Source organism: Taeniopygia guttata, chromosome 11 (genome assembly GCF_048771995.1).
Source record: "Taeniopygia guttata chromosome 11, bTaeGut7.mat, whole genome shotgun sequence".
NCBI lineage: Eukaryota > Metazoa > Chordata > Aves > Passeriformes > Estrildidae > Taeniopygia > Taeniopygia guttata.
The window spans coordinates 13130353-13153895 of record NC_133036.1 but is presented as its reverse complement, the minus strand read 5'-3'; the positions used below and the strand labels follow the sequence as shown (position 1 = coordinate 13153895).

At 41.5% G+C, this 23543-nt stretch overlaps 1 protein-coding gene and 1 long non-coding RNA gene across 4 annotated transcripts in view; one reads left to right on the top strand and one right to left on the bottom strand.

Moving 5' to 3' along the window:
* The first annotated feature begins 7341 nt into the window (after positions 1 to 7341).
* LOC115496796 (uncharacterized) lies at positions 7342 to 22252 on the top strand. Its single transcript, XR_003962320.4, has 3 exons — positions 7342 to 7918; positions 10903 to 11015; positions 20954 to 22252. It is a non-coding gene; the product is annotated as an uncharacterized lncRNA (long non-coding RNA).
* The window catches only part of LOC115496794 (uncharacterized), a 29938-nt gene continuing 22688 nt past the window's right edge, over positions 16294 to 23543 (bottom strand). For 2 of the 3 annotated variants that reach the window (XM_072934326.1, XM_072934324.1), the window contains one exon: positions 16294 to 19324. The gene's annotated coding sequence lies outside the window, so the exon portion shown is untranslated. The remainder of the gene's footprint in view (positions 19325 to 23543) is intronic. The other variant, XM_072934325.1, reaches the window with a different exon arrangement.

The window sequence follows — 23543 nt, the reverse complement described above, 5'->3', positions numbered from 1 at the left end:
TCAGTTTCAATAACTTCCATGGCTTTGATATCAATGCTATGATTCTATTTTGGTTTGTCTTCTGATTTTTGAACTCCTGGGGTTGGCTACACTGACATCATCTCTAAATTTGGTGGGGAGAGAAAAAGGCAAGCATTGTTAGGGTGAAGGAGCCGGCACAGCAGCAGCTGCTGATTTGCTCAGTCAACACAGTCTATTTTATCACACGGCTTGAGATCGAAGGTTTCTCAACTATATTTTTAGCACCTTAAGTAAAAGCTTGTTTGTTTTTTGACTGAGGTGATTATACCCTTGATGAGGCGCTACTGCTTGTTCTGCAAAATAATAGACGGTTAATCTTATGATAGACTCAGGGGTAAAAACAAGCATCACTCTAACCTCTATTATATTATATTCATAGTCAGAATGTCCAGAAAAGAGACCTGCATCTTTTAAATCATTACCACCTCTGCTTTATTGTGCATTGCATCGCTTCCAAAAGAAAAGAAATAAGTTACCAGAGTCTCCTATTAGCGCTATGCAATTTAAGTAAATAACGGCACAGAACATCAGCTAGACCAGAACAGGGAATATGTCTGTTTACGAGCCATACCTCAGGAATATTTTTAGTCTGTATCCCTTAGAGAGAGGATTTGCAGCAAGAAACACAGTCTGTTCAGGGAGTTCACTGTCACCTGAATAGCCCCTGCACTGGAGATCCTGGAGTGTTGCAGACCATAATTACTCATTCAGTTTACTGTCTGTGGTAGGTCAGTGATTTGGTGACAGAGCAGTGACCTGGGCAGCTCGGGAGCCCTCTCCCAGTGAGGTGTCCCGAGGCAGCTCTGCAGGAAGCCCTGCAGCAGGGCTGTGCCTGTGCTCACTCAGCACCGTGGCATCACAGGCACAGTGACAGCAGCAGGCTCTGCCCAGGCTCATCCCCCTGACAGGAGCAGTGGGACCATGCTGCAGCTCTGCTTGTAGTGCCAGGGAATTTGGAAATATCACTTCAGCTCTGCATTGTGTTATGCATGCAGGCACCTGGTGAAATGGGAACAGAGGGGAATCCTGGCTCCCAGGAGAGTCTGCAGGAGTTCTCACGTTCCTGCAGCTGGTTCAGGATTATACCCCTCGATGCTTTCACTGGCTTGGGGCTTCCCACCTCCATATGGATCCATCCCACAGCTGGGATCATCACGTCCTAATCATTGCATTTTTTATTCTTCATCCAAGTTGTTTTGCAACTGTTATAAATGGAAGAATAAATCTCTGGCAATGTTTTGTCTGTTTAGATAGAAAGGTCTTTAGGAACAAGGACTGCCTTTTACTGTCTGTTGCTATAGTGCCTAGCACAATAGGGGCCTGGGTCTTCATTGGAATCAAAGCAGGATCCCCATTGTAGGAATAAATGTTCCTGAGGAGATAGAAAAATACAAGAGCTACTTTGTAATGCAGTCATGTGCCATAATGGCATAAAATAATTTGACATCAGACTGGTTCAATTCTGTGTAGGATCACACCCTGCTCTGCAAAAACTTCTCCAGTACTAAAAATAATCCTTCTATGGCACTGATGTTCGTGCAGTAGCACAGGTGTTTTTAGAGACCCCCAGAGCTCCCAGTCCCATTTACAGATCCATACTCTAACATGGGACTAAATTTGGTGAAAAGCAACTACATGGGAGATGAAACGTGGATAATATTTAACAGTACAAAAGCTGCAAGACAGAATGAGAGCTAAAAAAATGTGCTCTGTTAATATGAGGTGGATTTAAATAGGTAAGAAATTATCTGCCAGGATGGAATTTGGCAAGAAGACCAAACTTAATTCTCTCATGTCATCCAAAATGTGTCATGTCCATCTGAATAATGTCTTCCCAAATGGAAATAGGCAGAAACTTTCCAGTAAGCACTACTTCATTAGAAAATGCTGAGTTACTGAGATCAAAAATATATCACAGGAAATTCTACGGGTCTCTGAGCTTTTCTGTTGGGTTTTGTATGGCCTTCCTCCAACTCCAGGGCACTGAGCAAGTTTTCTCAAGCTCAGCTAGGAGCTGAACCTAGAAGCTCACATATCTTCCAGCTATCTTTGGTAGAGTTGGAAACCCTGAATTTTTGAAATCTCTGACCCAAGTTGGAGCTCCTGCAGCTTTGACTCTTTTCTCCAAAAATTTGGATACCTTAATTCCTACCCCAACTCCCAGCCAGTGGAGGTGGAAACCTGGAAGCCCTAGGAAAGCTTCCCCAGTAGTGCTTCATTCTTTTGCTTCTCCAGTAGTGGTCACTGTAAATTCCAATATTGTTGGTTAAAGTGAATGTCCATATGTCTCTGTTGGTAGGTGAGAAACAAGCAATCCCACGAACCTTGAGGCTTTCAGATCTGCTGCTTTCATAAGGGTTCCTGTTTCCAGGTTCATCCAAGATTTTTACAGTTGGCTTCATTTGTTTGAGACAAAATGATCAGCAATAAAACAATCTTCTTTTTTCCAATGTAAAATTTTCAGAATTTTAATTCCATTGCAAAATTTGAGAATCTACTATTTTATTTTCATTCACAACAAAAATGTGGAGCAGAAATCTTGAATTTGGGTGAACGCATCTCCAAGCACTCTGTGGGGAATTACTCAGTGCCTGCTCCTTGAACCACATGCTCCATGCTGAATTGGTAGCATCACTCCAAACCTGCCTGCCTGGGGGTTTGCCATCTGAGGTTATTTGAGTGAGTCATTCTCAGCCTGTGAGATGTGACATATCCAGACAGGGAGGTTGATAATGTTTGGCACTTAATCCTTGGTGCTTTATTGTTTACACTAGAGCCATGAAATGTCCTGTAACCTTCAGATATCTTGTTTTTCAACCATGGCTTTTGCAGTGTCAGGCTGTGTTGAAGCACATGAACAGTATGTTCAGTCATGGTGTGTGCAGAGTTCAAAGCTTTGTGACTGTTACACAAAACCTCCCTGTGCTTTCAGAGCTATAATCCTTCCTTTTGACAGAATCATTAAAAATAGCTGTGGATGTTAAACATGCTCCCTGCAACCCATAACAACAACATTTCATTGCATCAGAGTTAATAGCTGTGCAAGGACTGAGCAGCACTGCCTAGTGCTGTGTGGCAAAGTTCTTGCAGGATCAGGGTTGGAGAGAGCTCAGACCAGGATTAGATTGGAAGGATTGGAAACTGTCAATATCCAGAATCAGAAAATTCAGAGAATAATGAAGACCTTATTCAAGGCAGTGTAATGGAATTTCCTCACCAACTGTTTTGCCAAAATTATATTAATAAAGAGTTAATCTGGGAATTATTCCAGAAGATCATGCACAGAGACATCAAAAAAGAAATGGTGCTGGCATCATTTTATGTATAACGAGTGAGATGTCAGCAGTGTGCAGTGATTTCAGCACACTGGTGCCTAACAAGAGAGGAAAGGTGTATGCTGGGGGAAAGAGTGAGAAGAAAGCAAAGTTTCAGACAGTATTTGTTTAAAGAAAGAAATCTATCATATGGCTTTTTAAAATGAGGATAAAACTACTCTCTCCAGCTGCATACAAATGGGAGTGCTGCTCACATATTAAAATGGATCTGGGACTTTCAAGTACTTCACTCAATATGCAGAAAATTATACTGGATGTCGACAGCTTTTCTCCACAGAGAAGACAGCTGTGGGGGTCCTTTTATTAGACAGCATAAAAAAATCCTAAAGTGAAGTTTTGCCAAGTAAATAGGCAACTATTCGATAAAACAATCAAGTGCTGGTTTTGTTTTGCTATTCAGTGTGGAGTTTGTTACATTTCCTGCAAATAATACAGAAAACAAATCCCTTTTTAGGACTGTGGGAAGTACTCACATATGACAAATGGTGATTGGTACACAAATGTGCTGAGCTGGTAATGTCTGTGTTCTCTAGAGCATATGAATCATCTGACAGTGCCAGTGTGGTGTTAAAGTAGATAAAAATATTTTCCTTTTCCATTCTGGAACCGAACCAGGGAACCTTCCTGATAATTAGAGATGACACCCTGTGAAACCACAAACCCTGTCCATTGTCAAGATCTCTGTTCAGTTCCATGTGTCAGCTCTGCATATTCCATGAGTGAACTACACAACACCCTCACTGTCACTCAGGTATCCCTGGGAGAGCCAAGGCATGGATCCAGGCACTCAGAACGTGCTGGATTCCAGCTCCCCTGAACCTGCCTCAGCTCCATCTCTCCATGGCTGGGATCAGTGTAGCCCCAAAGGCAAACTCACTGGGTTTAGATGTGCAGTGATTGTTGTGAAAGTCCTTTTTCTCAGGAATGGCTTCCTGCGTGTCCCTACCAGCTCATGGTGAAAAAGCCCGTCCTAAAGTAGTTCTTCAGGGATTCTTCAAGTCTTCTGCAAGAACAGAGGAAAAGCTGTTTAGGGAAAAAAAAATTATACTGTTGAAAGTGATGGTTATATCTTTCACAAAATATGATTCTTGTATGAGCATCTGGGACACAAAACAGTTAATATGCAAACAACAGAGCTAACTGGGATATTATAGAACATCAGCAAACATACACAATATAAATTTGACAAGAGAGATAAAAATCTGCCTGGCAGCTTTTAATTTCCATTTCCACTCAAAAGGCAACTTCCCAGAAACAGCTGCACTATTCCCATGCTTTACCTCTCTCAGATTCAAGAAGGGCCTTTGCATTTCAGGGAAAGAATACTTCCTCCCTGAAACTTCATATATTAGCTCTCTTGGGTTTTCCTCTCTTAATTGCTTTCAATCAGAGCAGAGGTTTCTTTGTTGTTTGTCTTTTTGTGTTTGCTTGCAGAGCTACAATTAAATACCAATTACAATTTGGATAGGTGACAATGTAATGCCATTCCTGTTTAACTATCTTTTCAAGTCTTGAAAACATATGTTTTAATCATAGTGACTGTTATCACATAGAAAGCCAAATGCAACAAATATAGATGCTATTATTCAGTTTAAAATGATTGCCATTTAAGAAAAGTAAAAGGACTGATGGGATTGATATACTGAGAGAGTTTTGTAAATCTCTGCAAAGGCACAGGAATACTTTGCATAGAGCATTGTGAGATATGTCTGCAGCTAGTTCTTTAAAAATCCTTACACAGGTTCAAAAATTCATCCCATTTTATGTCTTTATAATGTGTACTTTGTTCTTCATTTTCTATAGTGGTAGAAATGAAAGGCTAAAATCATCTCCATGGCTTGTCATTTCACAGGTTATTGCACTGTCTCATCCTTCAGCTTTTTGCCACAAAGACCCTTTGAAGCTTGCCCAGTTCTCTCTAACTGATTTTGTATCTGACCTCCACCAGCGCTTAATTGGGGGATATTTGCAAACTTAAGTAGTCAGTATTGCATTTTCTGTCAAATTTCTCTAAACCTCTTTTCCCATGTCTACACAAGGCCCAGATCATCACCCATAGCCCAGCAAGGTGCATAATACAGCTGCTCTTCCCTGGCTCACCTTCCTCTATTCCTCTCCTGAATCCACAGAGCTGATCAAGGTGAGACAATTTATTGCCACTTCATTGACTTGTGCTACATTCCCACAGGGATTTCAGTGCCACCTGGGGCTTCTCAGTGCTAGAATGACATGAATGTTTCATGAAGTAAATTTAGAGAAGGAAGAGAGGCAGGTAGGAGTCAGGTTGCTCAGAAATGTTGAATAATGGGACTGGAAGGAATGCTGCATGTCCCTGTAAGCAGAGATTCCACACTGATGTCTCTATTCTGTCATTACAAGAGGCACTCCACGGTTGTTACTTCTGGAGGGCGTTTCACAGTAAAGATGCATTAGAGTAATTACATGGTAATGACAGAAGATCATGAGTTAAAGATGCTGTGAATCCTGTATACACATCTGAAATTGTTTGGAGTTGATGCGGGAGATGTATCCACATGGAATTTGATAGCATTGATATTGTAATTAAAGCTGAGGAGAGAGAAGAGGTTTGTACTTATTTCTTACTGCTACCTGTGAATATTAATTAGCTCATGGAGCCACCTGACCTTAGCAATAATCAGCTCTGTTACAAAGAGCAGAAGGGAAAACGTGAACTGCCCTCTGAATACTTATTAAGAAAGCCAAGATGAAAAGAGTGTGGTTGTTGTAGAGAACAGAGGCTCCTGGAAGCCAGGTTGCCTCCTCTGTGGTGGAAGGAAGACCAGAATCTTTCCAGTTTCCTCTGCTTTGTAGAGGACAAGGACAATTCTGTCACCAAACAGGTGACAGAAACATGCCTGGTTTGGCACACAAATGAGTAAGAGAATGTCAGGTCTGCAGAGATTTCTCTGGGATGTTCTATATTCCTTCTTGCCTTCCTACCTGCATGGGCTGTATGAAGAAGTGACTCCAGAAGGCCAAAAATGTAAGCCTGAGCTCAAGAGTGTCCCCATGTCTGGACACCACATATGTTAGTTTTTTGAGGGTTTCACATCACCCTCAGAGCAAAGGGAAATGATTATTTCATCATCTGTGAGATGAGATGAAAAGGTACATTGGGAAACCCTGCATTTTTGTACTGGGGAAAGCCCTGAGAATTAAACTAAATAAAATTAAAACTCTAGTCCCATGTCTTAGGCTGTCTGGCAAAGTAATCCTTTTCTCCATTCCCACTAGTAGTGTAGTCTGGGCTTTGGGGATACCCTGAAAATTGGAATCAGGGAGAAATTTGAATGTCTGGTTTTTACAGATGGCAAGTAAAAGCTGTGGAGAAAAGGAAGATTATATCTATATATATATAACTAGGTAGCTCTGTTTCTTTCTCTGTTAGGACCTGGTCTTGTTTGCTGCAGTCAATGGTTTCCTGGTAAGGCCCATTATTGACTTCATAGTTTTGTTCTTCTCACATCTCCCTCATCTCCTCCCACAGTCCCCTCCCCAGTCATGAGGAATTGATCACCTGTGATACACAGACTTTGGAGTCTGTGTGGAGGGACAGGCTGTCTTAAAAACCAGGTGTGTTCTTCATCTCCTCAGGCTGACTGGAACGTAATTCTCTGAAGAGGAGGAAGAGCACGAGGCTGCTGTGCACTGGTGTCTGGCTGCTGCCCTGCTGGAGATCCACGAGCAACAAGAGCACGGCAAGTCCTCTTTCTTCTTTGCTGACAGCACCGCAGTACCTGGATGTTAATCAGTCAGTGTCAGGCAGTGGCACAGGCTCTGAGCGCTGCTCGGAGCGCAGCACACCACAGACGCCTCCCTGCTGCTGGTAGCTTAGGTTACCATTACCAGGCTGAGCTCCCCTCCTGTGCCCCAGACAGGCTGAAACCCTCACAAGTGTTGGCACCAACACGTGCTCAGACCAAGACACCTCTAGCCCTGGGCATGGTGGTTCCTGTGCTCCCGTGACTCTGTCAGAGGCACCACAGCTGCGCTGCTGGGGAGAGCACAGATGGGAAGCAGAGGCACTGGAGGGGGAGGTGATGAAAGGAAAAATGGTTGCTGGGGTCACTGATGTAATTTTAGTCATACATGTTATAGGGAAGGATGAATTTATGCATATTTTATATGAAAACATTACATGCCTCTTGGGCTGATTTTCAAAATTTGACTGGCATGGTTTAAATCAGAAAGGATGGAGGGGAAGCCTACCTAAAATGAAACGGTGACATAAGATTTTTAGCAGAAACAATCAAATAGCTGACTAGAGGGAATAATTTTAGTTCCATCAAAGTTAGAGTGGTTTACTGTTTCCAGCAGTGAGTCTGGCATCAAAGGGAATCCTAAACCTGAAATCCTTGGAAAGAAGTGGGTTATCAGCAGATACAAATTGATTCATGTAGAGAACAAAGACAACATTTTGTGAGTGGGACAGCCTGGCTTTTTCCAACTCAGTGACAGCTTTCCTTTCGTGGAGCATGGAGTGGTTAAGCTTGGCCTTTCACCATGCAAACACATTTTCCTCAAGGCCCTGTACCTGCAAGGTAGGAATAAATAAAGCTTTATTTTTTTAAAGTATTATATAAATTACATCTGTTCAAAGGACCCTGCTGGGAAAGTTTTCAAGTTCTGTAAGTGAGTTAAAGCTGTGGTGTTAATACAGGGGTCTGATGAACTGTGTTCACCTCTGAGCACTGAATGAATATTCACAGCAGCTTTAGTAAAAGTGTGGTGCTTAAATGTTTTGCAGAATAAGAGGCACCAATGATAAACTTCAGCAACTGGACTGTTTGTTGATTCCCATTTCATGGGCCCTGCTGAAGCTGTACAGGTCTTTGTTGTGTGTGGAAAAGAAACAATTATTTTGAGCTACCCTGCTAGTAACAGCACAGAAGGGAAGCAGAGCTGCTGTCACAAAGCTGATGAAAGTAAAAGATTGTTGTAGTGGCTGATAAAATTCTAGTTGCACCTGTTACAGAGAACAAAGACAGTAAGTTCAGTAAGTGTGGAAATACAGTGATGACAGCTTTACACTGGATGTTCCAGCTTGGCTGGGTCGGTCTTCAAACAGAGAATCTTATGTGAAGAGCAGGGTATTTGGGGTCTCAGATTTATTGTTGAGGGTGTTCTGTCCCTCTTTTAAAACAAAAGCATTCCCCTCTCCTCCCCCAGTTAGGATGTGCCTCATTGAGGAGACATGTCCTCCACAGCACTCAGGCAGATGTACCTTGCCTTCCTCCTGGATGACACAATAACAATTCCAGGATGTCTCTTGCAAGACACAAACACAAATGGATGCAGAAATCAGTGGCACATTTTTTTACAAGAACAAGGCCATTCACCCATTTGAGCTCTGGCAGGATTAAGACCTTGTTTAGAAAAAAGATGTTCAGTAAAAATAATATATTCAATTTTCATTTTTTAAGTCCTATAGAGATTGTAAATATTTTGGAAGTTAGAATACAGAAATGCTCAAGTACTGCATATTCAGAGGCCTCAGATTTAGTACAATGTTTTATGAGGCTACCTCATCATTCATTTCAGCTGCCCCAATAGTAAGCAGACAGTGGTGTTTCAGGGTCCGATTGCAGAGGTCACAACCTTGTGCACACAATATATTGAACAATTCCATCATTCCTGCCTTCAAAGTGAATTTAGACTGACATAGCAGAATATAAAAAAATGCTTAATAAACTAAGGGTTTTATTGCACACACAAAATCTCATAGGTATGCATTCAGCAAAGAGTGGGCATGACTACAATAGGTGCACTAAAAAAAGCTATCTGTTTGTATAATATCCCCTTTCACCACACTGAGTAAAAAAGACCTTTTCAGTTATTTTATTTTCTGTCCTCACCACCTTTACATTTGTTTGACTATCATATTGTCTTAGAAGAGAGACCTTGTTATGGAAAGTGATAAATATGAAATTTAAGAGAATATTCATTCTGTGGGCAGGAGCAGAGGCAGTGCACTGAGCCAAGCAAGGGAGTCAGGAGACTGTGCCCTGGCAAGGGTGGCCTGTGCATGTCCTCTGTGAGGAGAGGAACTTTCCACTGTGCTGCCCCTCCAGCCTCCTCCAGAGCAACCGAAGCAGGAGTTTCCAGGGGCCAGCTCATCAGCCCAGATGCTGAATCAGCCCAAGATTATTTAACTACAGCAGAAAAATGGACCACACCAGAGGATTTTCTCCTTGAAGAGAACTTCACACTGTTCTGATTAGAGATGGAAATTTCTGAGGTGTTCTGGACTTCTTTAAGAGGTCTCAGCAGTTTAGTGGAATTAAAAATGGAAGTCATGGTCACTTTAGGCATAAACATCAATTAACCCTTGAATGGGATAAGATTTGTAAAATCTTACCAGACCTTCACCACTTTGAAAAGATCTCTAGCAAAAGTATTTGATAAAACATTCCCAGTCTTTAGAACCCTTCCATTCATAGTACCTGTTATGAGAAAGAGCTTTAGTAGCCTTAATTTCAAGATGAGCAGCTGCACTTCAGGAGTCTTAGACCAGTTCCTCTAGGATATCAGAATGCCTCAAAATGTTTGAGAGCCTAGGCCCCACTGACCCTCTAGAGGCCAGAATAAAGGATGGGAAGCAAAACCTTAAATCCAAGGCCTTCATGCCTTAAATGTTAATCATAAACATAGCACCATCCTTGTGCTATAAAGAAATTCTTCACCATAAATAATTCCACATTAGCAAAACTTGTAGCTAATTGCTTTTGCTTTGCAGTCTCACTATTTTGTTATGTTATACAGCCACTGTGACCCTACTTTTCAGCCATATGTTGTCAGTCATATTTTTGCCTCTTGTTGCATTGCTGTCAGACTCTAAGCTGTTTATGAGTCCCTGAAATGTGAAATTTTGGTCTTATTTAGTTTTCAGCTAACCCTGTTGCTTAGATGCAAGAATATCACATTTACTATACAGAGAGATTTATTTAAAACCCAATTGTGAGTTACACTGAGGAATCTTCAGCAAACCATGACAATAAATAATGAGAGGATGTTTGCCTGGAGGACCTCCCTAATGAGGTTTGGTCTTAGGCAGGCATTCTGTTTAGAAGTCAAATACTTTGTTCCTTGAGATGTTCATGCTTCTCCTTATGTAGCAGGGATTTCTGTGAGGTTTCATTAATAATTGACCTTGGGGTCACTCATGATTACACATAATACAAAAAGACACCAGGAACCTATCTAGGGAAAAAATAATTCTATATACAATCCAATGTCTAATATTTATTTCTTTATAAAGAAAAATCTTATCAAGATAGCAGTTTTTTGGAAGTAGGCATAGACTAATATGCTTTAAAAGAGATTAGATAGCTGTGAATTAGAAAATATTATTGTGGCCCACATTTGTTCAGAGGAGGGTTTCTGCTCTGAGCTGCACCTTGTTGTATTGCTAGTCTTCTGTAGGTTCTCTTCTCAAATGGATAAAATTAACTAAATGAACTCTCTCACTTCTGTAACTGTGGCATTTGCATTAGTTCACCCTCCAAAAGTCACTTTCCTTTTCCAGTGGCAGCCTCTCTGTCTGCTCCCTCAGTGACACAGAGCATCTATGGTGACATGGGACTGTGGCAGCGATGTGGGGGAATACCTCAGCAGTTCAAACCTTCGTCTCTCTGTAAGGTACACAGATACACAGTTTTCCACTATGCTGTTTTGGACACTGCTATAAGGAGTGACAGGCAGCAGCAGTGGAGGTATTTGCAAATACACATGTGATATGTATATGATGCATGTAAAGGAAGAAAATCTGTTGGGAATGTTGTAATAGCTTGTGATGTTTGAGAGAAGTGGGTGCAGTTCTACTGATGGTCAATGATATTCTCTATCACAAGCCTGTAGATGAATTTTACACCTGTTAAATGTGTTATAGTATTTCCTTATAGTTTACTTAAGGTCTCTTGAAAAGAGAGGGAAGCATTTTTTTTACTTGAACACTAAGAGAAACAAATGTACTTACCCAGAAGCCCAGGGTCCTGAGTAAGTTCATTGTGCATGGAGAATCATTTGCTGGATGTTTCTTGGATACTTCAGAGTAAATGGATATCTAGGCAGTGAGATGGGTAAGTCACCAGAGTTAAGGATTCCCCTGTGGACAAATCCTCACCAATCTTTAAGGTTGTCAGAATGCATGTGTGGCAGGCCACAGTCATCAGGAAATAATATGTATGGCAAATGGTTCTGGTTGGATCTTTCAAGCTGAAATTCTAAATAAATATCCAGGATGAAGTCTTCCTCCCTAGGTATATTATCTTTGCTCATTAATAGTTCATTCTCATACTGGAAAGAACTCTCCTTAAAGTAGAGCAAAAGGGAAAAATACTATTGTCAGACTCCTAAATTAATAAAGCAGCCCAACCATTTACTTAGAGCAATAAGCAGTACGTCCTCAGGTTGAGGTGATGCACAATGGGAAAATCTATCCATATGCCTCTGCTGCACATCTGGTAGCCCTTAGGCAGAAGACAGGTTTGAAAGGCATCTAACCAGGAACTGCACACAGTGCCTGGTTCTTCAGGTAGTGCAAAGTTCAGCAGCCAAGTTTCAAAAAATGCAGGTCTCCATTCCTCCTTGCCTCCAGCAACATCTGCTTCTGTGACAAAGAAAAGCTCAGTAGTTCTGCACTTCAAATACCAGTTTGATGTCTGAATTATAATCAAAGTGCTCACTAACTCCATGGTTTGCTTTCACCCAACTGTTTTAATCTTTCACAGTGCAAGCAACTTGATAATGTAATAAACAAAAGATTGACAAAGGATGTAGCAAGCTTAACACATCCCTCCAATTCCTCTACTGAGGAGTGATGGATGCTTCAAGTGAAGAATTCCCCTGGTGGCTTCACTGTTTTTGAGGCATCTTTCTAGATGAACTTTTCCAATGGCAAAATCATTACAAAGCAGAAATGCAATCTCTCCAAGGGCTATCTTGGAAGCCCAGTCTAATATACAGTTCTATAATGCAGTAACAAATCCTGTAGGCAAACCAGGACTTTTTGTGAATGTTTTTGTAAGGTGAAGAAATGGGAGAATATGTTGGGTTGAGTTAGGTCAGATTGCCATGTTTGGCCACCTTATAATTTGGGATGTTGCAAACCAAGGTCTCTCCAAAAGCTAGAGCCTAAATCCTAAAATGAGAAATCCCTAAACTCTCAAAATGTGAGTTCTGTGTCACATTTTTCAAAATGAAAAAGCAATGCTGAGATAACTGGTGTTCAGGTATCTCTGACATTCAAATCTTGAACTGAATTTAAATTTTACCTCTCAGTGGCAGCTGCAGTATTTTCTGCTTCCATTTTTTCTGAGATTGTTGCAGGGTGCATAATTCCCCAGTTACATAGTGAAAGAGTCTGGGGATATTTTATGGCTACATCAGAAGAAAGTCCCTTCCAGTCACACTGCAGCTACATCAGACCCTCTGATGAGCAACAAAATAATGCTTTAACAGACACCTCGACCACAAGAAAGCAGTGGGAATTCAGGCTATCATTCTCTCCAAGATGGCTTATTGGAAATTTTTATATGCAAAACTAGAAAAAAATCTGGCCTATCAGAAAATAAAACTCAGTGCTTGCTACCAGGACAGGGGATAAGTGAGAAAAAAAAAATCATGGTCAAAAGGTATATTTCATTTCCAGCATGACAGAGAGGAAATAGTTGTCTGTGTTATAGATTTACAGCGAGAGTTCAGCCAACAGAAGTCTATATAAAGTTTGGAAAATTAGAGACACTTGTGAGAAATATTATTTCTTTCATCTTAGGAAAACAAGCAATTGCAATCCATTATGTTATAATAATCATATTGGCTTCAAACTATTTGGAAGATTACTTTCTGTTAATAACGCAGCTTACGCTAATAGAAAATAAAAACTCAGTTTGCCTGGTTTGGAAAATAAGAAGTGTCTTGTTCAGGTCAGAGTGAACCCATTAGTCATATGTATAACGAACCATAATGTCAGTTCAGAACAATGAATTTATCATATAGGGTTTTTTTTTGTATTTGTGATCAAATTAAGAGGGAAAAAAATTAGTTTTCAATTTACTATTAACTGACTCCTTGTAAGTTCTAAAATTTTTGTCTGTCTGCAATCAGAGCATTTCTACTGTCCTCAAAAAGAGAGATGATAACAGGATTCAGTGCCCTGCAATAAACCCTAAACCAAACCCACCACAATTGTATTTGGCAACTGTACAAGAAACTACTTCCCAGCAAAGCTCAAAGAAAAGCCCACTATTTACTAAAATTATACTGAATGAGCATCAAGGCTCAAGTCTTTGAATGAAACTTGCAAGATGTGAAAGTGATTTTCTTTTCAGATAATTTGATAAAATTGACATTGTGTTTTCTTCTAAAAAAAATTAAATCTGGGGTCATGGAAAGAAAAAGAAAAATCTCTGAATATTTGGTAGAAGTGGAGTAGGTAGAAAGCAGAAATTACTCTTAGTTTGTAACTACACTGTAACCACTCCCAAAAAGCCTTTTGTGTGAGTGTCTGGGATGCTTGACCAGTGTCAAAGTGGGCAATGAGACAAGGAAGAATTAAAGGTGTTAGTGAACCACGGTGTTACCTCCAGGGACACAGGGGTCTGCCCACCTTCCCTCAGTGCAGTGAAGAAAGGATGTTCCCCTGGCCACCAGCTGACTAAACAGGCCTCAGAGCTGGTTTTAATCTTGTTCAAGTTGCTATGATTCCCTTCTTTTTTATGCAATAAATGTTACAATGCTAGGAACAGTATGTGTCCTCTTCTGGTACTGCAGAAGAGGTTTTCCATTATTTGAAAACAGCACATTTTCTATTTATATATGCAGACAATATAAAGAAAATTATATACTATTACTTACACATTTATTATAATTTTATTATTTATTCTATGTATTTTTCTTCTACAAACTATTTATTCATATGCATATTATATATATACCTTTATAGCTCTTCTTATATTAATACCTTATCTAGTGGATGTGTTCTGTGTTTATAGTATATAAATTGCTTTAAAGAGTAGGAGGACATTATGTGTGTATCAAATTATACTATACATTTTCTCATTTTATATGGTTAGTATATTTCCAAAATGATAATATGAAGGCTTATGGGCCCTTTCCACCTATTTAAGTGGGTGGGGAGAGTAGGATAGACGTTAGGAATACTTTTCTAAAATGTTTTTAACTGAGTCAATAACAGCAGCTGCTGCTGTGTCCCAGGCTCAGGCTGGTGTCCCAGGAATGAGTGTTGGGGATCTGGAGGGAAGGGTTTGATGCAGCAGCAGCAGCCACCCCTGTGCATCAAACCCGCGCTGTTCGCAGGGTCGCTGGTGGGAGGGCGATGGGGACTGCCCAGGGGCGCTCAGCCCAGCTCAGCCATGCCCCGGGAGCTGCGGGACCCCGCCAGAGCCCCGGGAGCTGCGGGACCCACCCTCAGCCCCGGGGGCTGCGGGACCCAGACAGAGCCCCGGGGGCTGCGGGACCCAGCCAGAGCCCCGGGAGCTGCGGGACCCAGCCTCAGCCCCGGGGGCTGCGGGACCCAGCCAGAGCCCCGGGGGCTGCGGGACCCACCCTCAGCCCCGGGGGCTGCGGGACCCAGCCTCAACCCCGGGCGGCGTCCCTGGAGCAGCCCCTGGCCGGCTGCCGGCTCTGTCCCAGGACGGAGCTGTGCAGGGCAGACCACAGCCTGGTCTCCACTTGCCCAGCGCAGGGCATGGCTAATAAGGAGCAGGCTTTTGATACTGCAAAATTCTCCATCTGTTGCCGGGATTTCTAATTACAGGCATTAATCTGTGCCCCTCCAATGAGCCATAATTGGTAGGCGTTTGCCTCATTAATCATTCAGGTGCTGAGCCTCTCCACGCACAGCCGCAGCAGCTATGGCCAAGGAAATGTAGCTGTACGGGCTTTGTATGCCGTACCATCGCAATTCTTGGAATTGTGGTAGATTCCAAGGACATTTGCAGTTACTGTAGCTCAGGGGCGTTTCAATATCCCGAAATGCCACAAGATGGCACTGACTGATTCCCAGGCCCCTCGCCGCCCGGGCAGGGCTGTGCCATGGCCGCAGGTGCGCCCTGGGCTGCTCAGGGCCTGCGCTTCAAACCGGCTGCACTCAGCTGTTCGTGGTGTGTTTTGATGTGGTTTGTTTTAAGCTGTGGCTATGAAATGCTATGACTCCGTGACAGTGACATAAAGCTTTTGGATTTTGGCAGATTTGATTTTCCAATGTTATATGCAATGGCTGTTGGTCTGTTAAAGGCCTGAGCCAAACTTTACAAACAGAATATGAAGCCCAGGCTGCCTAAGTCCACCAAAAGCTGACATTTGTTATTCTTACCAAAAGGCAGAACATCACAGCCATGGCACACTCACAGTGCTCGGCTGCAGGGGTCACTGAGTGGGTACTTGTAGCTCTGCAATTCACAGTGTGCCACCATGGCTGCTTCTTTATGGGCCTTTTCCTGCCACCATGTGCCACTGTGGCTGCTTCTTTATGAGTCTATTCCTGCCACCATTTGCCACCGCAGCTGCTTCTTTACAGGCTTCTTCCTGCCACCATGTGCCACTGTGGCTGCTACTTTATGGGATTCTTCTGCCACCACGCTGGTGAGCCCAGCGCAGCTGCTCCCTCCTCAATGGTTCATAAGCCCTTCCTGTACCTGAGCACTGGACATTCTTGTCTGGACTCTTCAGGTATCCGCAGTTGGCTCGTAAAGTCTCTTCTTGTTTTCCTACCATGGTAAAGTGTCATTCCCTGCTTTTGCCCAGACCATGCCTTTTAGGCTGGCTGTAGCCTCCTGAAGGGTGCTGCAGTGGCTCAGTTGATTGATGAGTTGCAATAACTACTTTTGAGTCCCTTTGTTGTGGCACTGGTTTTGAGTTTACTCCTTGTATAATGAATAGCCTAACAAACATAGTGTATTATTTCATTCCTTTATTAAGTCATTTATTATACAACAAGTTCTTTAACAGAATCAGAAAAGTTTCTGGGTAGAACCAATTTACTGTCACCATGGTGTAACATATGGCTCTTACAAGGACTTCTTTTCAGCAAATCCATACACTGCAGAAACTGCCCAACACTAAAGCAATATTTTTTTCATTTAACCAACTTGTACTCAAATCTAATATTTCTTTGGCCTGAGAACTTTTTTTTTTTTTTCTGATTACTGAAAAGGGAAAAAATTCTCTTTTAAATTACCATCTTGTCTGTGAAAAGATACACATTGGCCACATTCTGAAATACTACCAAAACTCTACTTCTTTAAAAATAAGATGAATCCCACACTTCTAGGTTTAAATCAAACTTTTAGTCAAAAGAAAATAAGAAATAAATAATAAATAATACAGACAGTACAGACACAGAACAGATGCTTACATTTAAACATATGCCATTCAGCAGTTCAAAAAATGATTCACACACCATCATATCAAAGGCATATTAGTGACATATGGTGTCTGACATGCTTCCACAAATGAATACATACACTGGCTTTGATGACAACCATGCAAATTGTATCCTTCCACATGAACAGTTTATCAGGAACAGTCGGATTTGTGCCTGCACAGCAACACATATTTTGGATTTCTTGTGGAGGACACACCATGTTGTAACCACACAGTATGTCAAATCAGGGGAATGTGTGTCAAATCATTCTCCTCCTTGTTTCCACTGAGACCCAGGCTAAGACTTTCAAGTATGTGAACCCCAGCAAGCAGCTCTGCTTGGCAATAAAGGCCGGCTGGCAGTTGTACGGGACTGCATTACAGCTCCAGGGAGAACTCCTCCTTCTGGGACAGCAACCCTGTCCCCAAAAGAAGGGTTGTGGCAGGGTACCCTCTAAACCAGCCAGACAACACAGAGGCAAATTTCAGCCAGCCACACTAGGTTGGTTATTTGCCCTCTGCACTATACATTTGCCCTGGTTCCTCCAGTCCTTCAGCATCTCTGAGAATATGAAACCCAAGCACCGTCTCCCATCAGTTGTCACAACACAGTCCTCATTTGGTGCATTTGCTAAAACCATTCCAAACCATTCATGTTACTCATGGCAAAACAAGAGCCCAGGAATAGCAGAGCCCAAGCACTGCTGCTGCTGAGCTGTTCTCCCAGAGACAGGCAAGCAGAGTGAATTGGACACAGGGCACTTTCTCACTGAGGGCTGATCTCCTTGGCAGATGGTTGGTGGTTCCAGCACGTGGGAGGTGATTATTTCACCAGAGGAGAAATACATGTTAAAGTTTATTAATATTAGGGGGGAATGGTCAGGCTAACATGTCAAGGTACTTGAGTCCTGTCTAGACTTCAGCCTGTTTTAGTGGAAAAAGCATAATTTTAGGTGCTGGGAGAGATATGCTGGCCAAAATTTGAGGTGTCAATTCAGAGACTCTCAAAGGCACCTGGGGTCAGATGTAGGGTTAAGGGAACTTTTAAGATTTTAGCTTAGAACCTCATGTCTCAATTTTGCCTATGTTCCTTTCTAGACAATCATCAGTAGTTGTTGGGGTAGTTGTTCAGTTCAGAGCCTGTAAAAGCAAGAACAGAATAAGCAAAGGTCATCCTGAAGTTTACACAAATAGCAGCTGAGGAAGTTCAGGTTGTTGAGAGAGACTTTACTGTGCCCACATATCTAAATAAACAGAGACCAAAAAAAAACCCAACAAAAGCCCTTCACTTAAAAAAAATCTAAATTAGCTCTATAGTTCTCCACAAAACAGCTCCAGCTCTAACACTGATTTCAGTGGGCAGTAACTTAAATAAATATTTTTCTCTGTTAAAGAGCTAATGCATTTCTTCATCAGAATATCCTTGAGACTATCAGTTAATTCGTCATTTTAAACAAATGCCATACAATCATGGAGGGTCTCCTAAGAATGCAGTAAATAAGGAAATGTGACAAAGTGCTATTCTTTGTCTGGCTACATTTAGAGCCTAACAGGGTACATGTGCTGGTCCCACTGATGTCTGGACAAGGCTCTCAGCTCATGCCTGGCTCACATCCTGTCACTTTAGAGAACAGAGAGCAAGCTGTCCTCCCTCCCTGGGGACAAGAGTACATCTGTTCCTCAGGCCAAGGTGCTGAAGACAGGCAGCAGCTCACCAGTGTTCAGCATAAAAATGCCAAGCAACTTGGGCTAGCCTAAAGATGCAGGTTTGATTGCAAGAGCCTTGACGTTTTCTGTATTTTGGCTCCCAAGCTTACTACCCTTAAATAAAAATAGTGTTTATAGAATTTCCAGTTTATTTTATCAGCCTCTCCTGTGTGTTCTCTCTGGTATAATATATTGCACTTTTCCCAAAAGAGGGGAAAAAGTGCAATATATTGTCTTCTAGTCACTAGTTGGTCCTCCTTTAAGGACCTTGTAAGACATTTTTTGTGTATTGTTTCCCTGCATATGTGAGCAGCTTTACTACTTCATCCCCCTTAGGACCACTTAACAACATCAGCAAAGCAATTAAGTGTAGTTTTCAGGAAAATGCCAGAGGCATTACACTGTCTGGATGGGAGTCTCAACCCAATTATTTTCAGCTAGTTGTGAACTGTGGAAAGTGGACTTTACTTCATTATAACTTCAGTTCCCACTGATTAAAAGTCTAGTATGTTACAGACGGTAAGGAAAAATGAAACAATTAAACTTTCCATCAATAAAATTGCTGCATATTCTTCAACATAGGGGTTTACTTCTCTCCAGAGAAGTGATTAAAATGAACTGATTGAACTATAATTTGATTGACTGAAGAGCTGCAATCCATTGCACTAAAGCTGAAATTCCATCTTATTGCTCTATTTAACTCTGAATATAAAAAAATACTGTCGGTCTTGCAAAGCCCTTATGCAGTGGTCCAGCTGAAATGTCTTGTTGCTCACAGGCTGCAGCAGGCTCTGTTCTTTCCCTGATGTGTCTGCATGATTCACAATGGATTGACGTTGAGAAAGACACGACGACACCTAAGAAATTATATTAATACAGCTTTAGAAAAAATAGAAAGGGCCTTTCTATTATCAGGTGTCTTCTAACTATGACATAATCATTTGGGGATTCTAAACACAACCACAGATAAAGCGAACCCAAGAGACTGGAGAGAATAATTGCCAGGTAATATACAGTTGTTGCAGCAAAAATTAGCATATTCTCCTGATGAAAAATGCAGCTGTGATGCTCCTTCCTGCTGCAGAGCTGTCTTCAGGAAGGTGTGAGGCTGCCAGACGCAGAGGTTTGTAGGTGTGCACACATACAGATGACTCCCTTCTCCCAGGGGATACCAGAGTGCCACCTGGGTCTGGTCTCTAGTAAGCTGTGCTGGCTGTGAATTAGGATGCCCAAGTTCTAGTGCAAACACTGTTTCTTGGGACTCAGCACAAGTTTTTGTGGTTTCCTTAGACTTTGTCTAGGGCTTTGTTCCTACAGATGTAGAATTCTGCTGCCAGAGCCAAGGGCTCTTGTGGCACAGTAAGGGCTGATGAGCACCAGCTAAGCCTCTGTCAGCAGGCTATCAGGGTGTTCTGGTCTATGAAATATTCCCCCTCTGAAGCTTTAGTTGAAACCATTTCCTGTTATGAGGTTACTCCTCTGTTGTATGACACCTGCTTCTCTATTCCCACTATGTATTTTGAAATAAAACACAGTATTTGACCCAAAGTAACACTGGGTAAGAATATAGTATCATACTATGTCATAGGAAGAACAACTTATATTGGTAATTAAATGTGTCAAGCTGGGTAACATATGTGGATAAAGATGGGCAACAGCTGGCTCAAATACTTAATGCACTTTGTCTGGTAGGCAGTTCAAACTCTGAATGAATTCAATACATGTTTTCCCAATAAGTGAAACCAGAACCAGGGCATGTACTCCTTGGTAATATTTACTACTGAGCTTAGCTTGCTGTGGAGCTTTGAACTTCTGGATGTGCTGATCTACGAGGCTGGCTCATAGCTAATCAGGCCATGGATGTGATTTGTGCCAGCTTCAAGCCTTGCACATTGCCAATCCCAGTTTTACAGCAATACCTGACCACAGTCAAGGTCTATTAATCCACTAAGTTCTTTGGTCTTAATATTTACACCTAGGACATATCAATTCCTCTTTGTTAGCCAAAAGCTACCAGAACTGTACTGGACTTACTGAGGCAGTATTGATCTGAAAAAATGCTGCCTTCATCCGATTTAGAAGGAACTCCTTTGACAAATTATATTTGGCACTTAATAATTGTCTTGCATTATTGGCCTTTTCCTTTGTTTCCTCTTTCCTTTTGATTATCAATTACTATAAATGTTATCCTCTGCCTCACCAGAGGTAACTTTGAGTAAAGATGTGCAGCAATGGGAGCCTTTTAAAGGGAGACAAATTTGTAGGTTTCTCTGGAGGTTGCAGAATTTTTGCTACATTCCCTGAGCTGAGCTTTATGTACACACAGCAGAGGGACGTTGGGCTCCAAACAGCTTGAATGCCTGTTTAATGCCTTTTTAATATTTCAGTTCTTACACAGGTAAATTCTCTCAATTATAAGGCCTTTGCATCAAAGTTGAAGCAGAAGGTGCTGTGCTTGAAGTAATTTTTATCTTATTTTCTTGCAGGACAACAAAATGGCAAAAAAGAAGAGCCCCAAGTGTGAAACTAGCCTTGAGACTTCTCTAATTCCTGCATGAGAAAGCGGCAGGGATCTTGCAAAGCAGTCATTCATCTCTAACAGCACTCCTATATCCAAGGCAGCAAGCAGAGCCTGGGAAGGGCTTTTTTCCACAGTAACACAAGTCACAAGAAATCTGGGCAGTGTGCAAACAACATCAAGAGCAGGGCAGGACCTTTTCCCCAGCCCAGCCTTCGCTGTCACATGGAGGAGGAGGCACAGACATCTGGTGACCCAAACAATTGCTTAATGTGGCTCCCCAGAGAAGTGTCAGCAAGTGTATGGACAGGAACTGGCAAACAGTTCCACCAGACCATGCTGGCCTAGTACATCATGGAAAAAGTGAAGAATGATTTAAGCTGGATGTGTTTTCTGTACCCATGGGCCTCCTGGCAGATGCACAGGAATAACCATAGCTACCAAAAAGAACATCATTTTGCTATGGATGCTGCAAATCACACATGTGACTCCTCTCTCCTTACCCTGTTATGGAGAGACAACAATTTTCTGTGTTTCAACAAGAATTTGATTTGACAATCTCCAATTACACAAATATGCAAAAATATATTTGCCGGCAGATTTTTGTTTGAAAAAATTCAGCACTTTAATTACATAGATGCCATAACTCCCTATTTTTTACAGAATATGATTACTGTAATTTCTTCATTAGGGAATAGTTTCACTATTTAAGAAAATGTTATTTAAGAGGTGTGGTGTTATCTGTTTATCCCACACTGTTAACACCCCAGGAAAACATAAGCAAACACTTGAATACTTTCCTCCTAGCAACCAAGTTCTCTCACATCTGAAAAGCAGCATACTTGTCTTTTTCTGTACCTTGTATTGAGCCAAATTTCTAGTTTTTAAGCCTTTGGCCATTCAATAACCATCAGATTCTTTGAATATAATTTTAGGTGAAAGTCTAAACCAGTGACTATAGTCACAGGGCCAGATTTTCAGACTTTTATTTATCCCTTACTTCCACTGATGGAAATACTGCAAAATTAATCTTAGGAACTAAGCTTCTTTACATTTACTAACCTGCTGCATGACTTAACTCTTCAAATTACCAGGAGCTTTTTCAATGTGCTGAGTTTCTGCAAATCCCACTATGGTGAGTCTAAAACACAGACACTGAATATTGCCTTGGGATCTCACTCTGTCTTTCAAGGCTGGGATAATGGTGCTGGTTTTACTGAAGAAATTGGAGGGTTTGGATCTCTTGAAACCTTTGCAGGATATTTGGGACCCAAGCCCCTCCCCCCCCCCCCCAAAAAAAAAAAAAGCAGCAAATACACTATCAGAATCCTGTCCTTGTCTGCTTTCTTGTTTTCTTACATAAGGGTAAGTTCTCCTTTCTCTCTTTTCTTATCTAAGGGAGACATGGTCTCCTTGCTAACTCTTCAAGAAAAACAGAGGAACACCTGGGAAATCTGTCTTCCAAGGAAAAGATGAAAGATTCAGCTAAGTGAGAGGATGTGTCCTTCTCAGCACTGACAGTATGGTCAAAGAGACAGCTCCCCTGACTTTTCCCTGAAGAGTTCACAGAGAACTGTCCAGAAGAGCGCCCGCTCTCCCGGCAGCTCTGCGAGCAGCAGGAATCACTGCAGCACTCTGGGCTGCTGCTGCCGTGTCATTCCAGTGCCTCTGGGGTCACCTGAGTGCATTAAATTAACACTGTTCCCAGGCAAAGCAAAATGTCTGGCAACAGGATGGTGCAGCATAATAATGGGATAGGAGGGGTAGCTCCACACCTAAATATGAAATGGTTGGAAGGAGAGAGGAGCGCTGATTCTGAGCGATGTGACTTAGTGCCAAATGCACATTCTCACACAGATCTCCCAGCAGATTATGTGTCTCTTCACCACCACTTAACATTTTTATAGCTTATTTCAGAATTTTTGCATTTATTTCACATGTAATAATTTATTTATGAGTTTAAGATTATTAAAAACTTGAAGCTTCATTACAAACTATCCTGAGGGAATCTCACCTGCCTCATCCTATTACATTATTATTACCAAGTGTCTAATTTATATTTAATCAGACATCAATTGAACATCAATAAAATAATAATGAATTAATAAGCTATATCTTAATAATGAATTAATAAGCTATATCTTCCTAGAAATACTTGTAGCTTAAGTATGTAAGCAAAGGCAGTGCACTGTCTGTGGGTCAGCTATCAAATCTCTCTCAGACTATTTGACAGAACAATTTAGTATTTAGAATATGATAATAAGCCATAAAAATAGTTAATTGCTATGGTCTTCAGCTAATTCTTATGATAATTATGACCCATACCAACCTGTGAATCTGAGCTGAGATATGACACAGAGTTCCATGTAAGACAGTCATTTCCAAACACTGTAAATGCCTAAGGGACTCCATGTTCCCACAAAATGAAATGAGAAAAAGAATTTTGGCTTGGATAAATGCTTAATTTTTCACTTTAGCATGACCTCTGGAATTGAAATTAATTATTTTTCTACACAGAAAAATAAAAATAAATATTTTTTAAAAATTAATATAACATC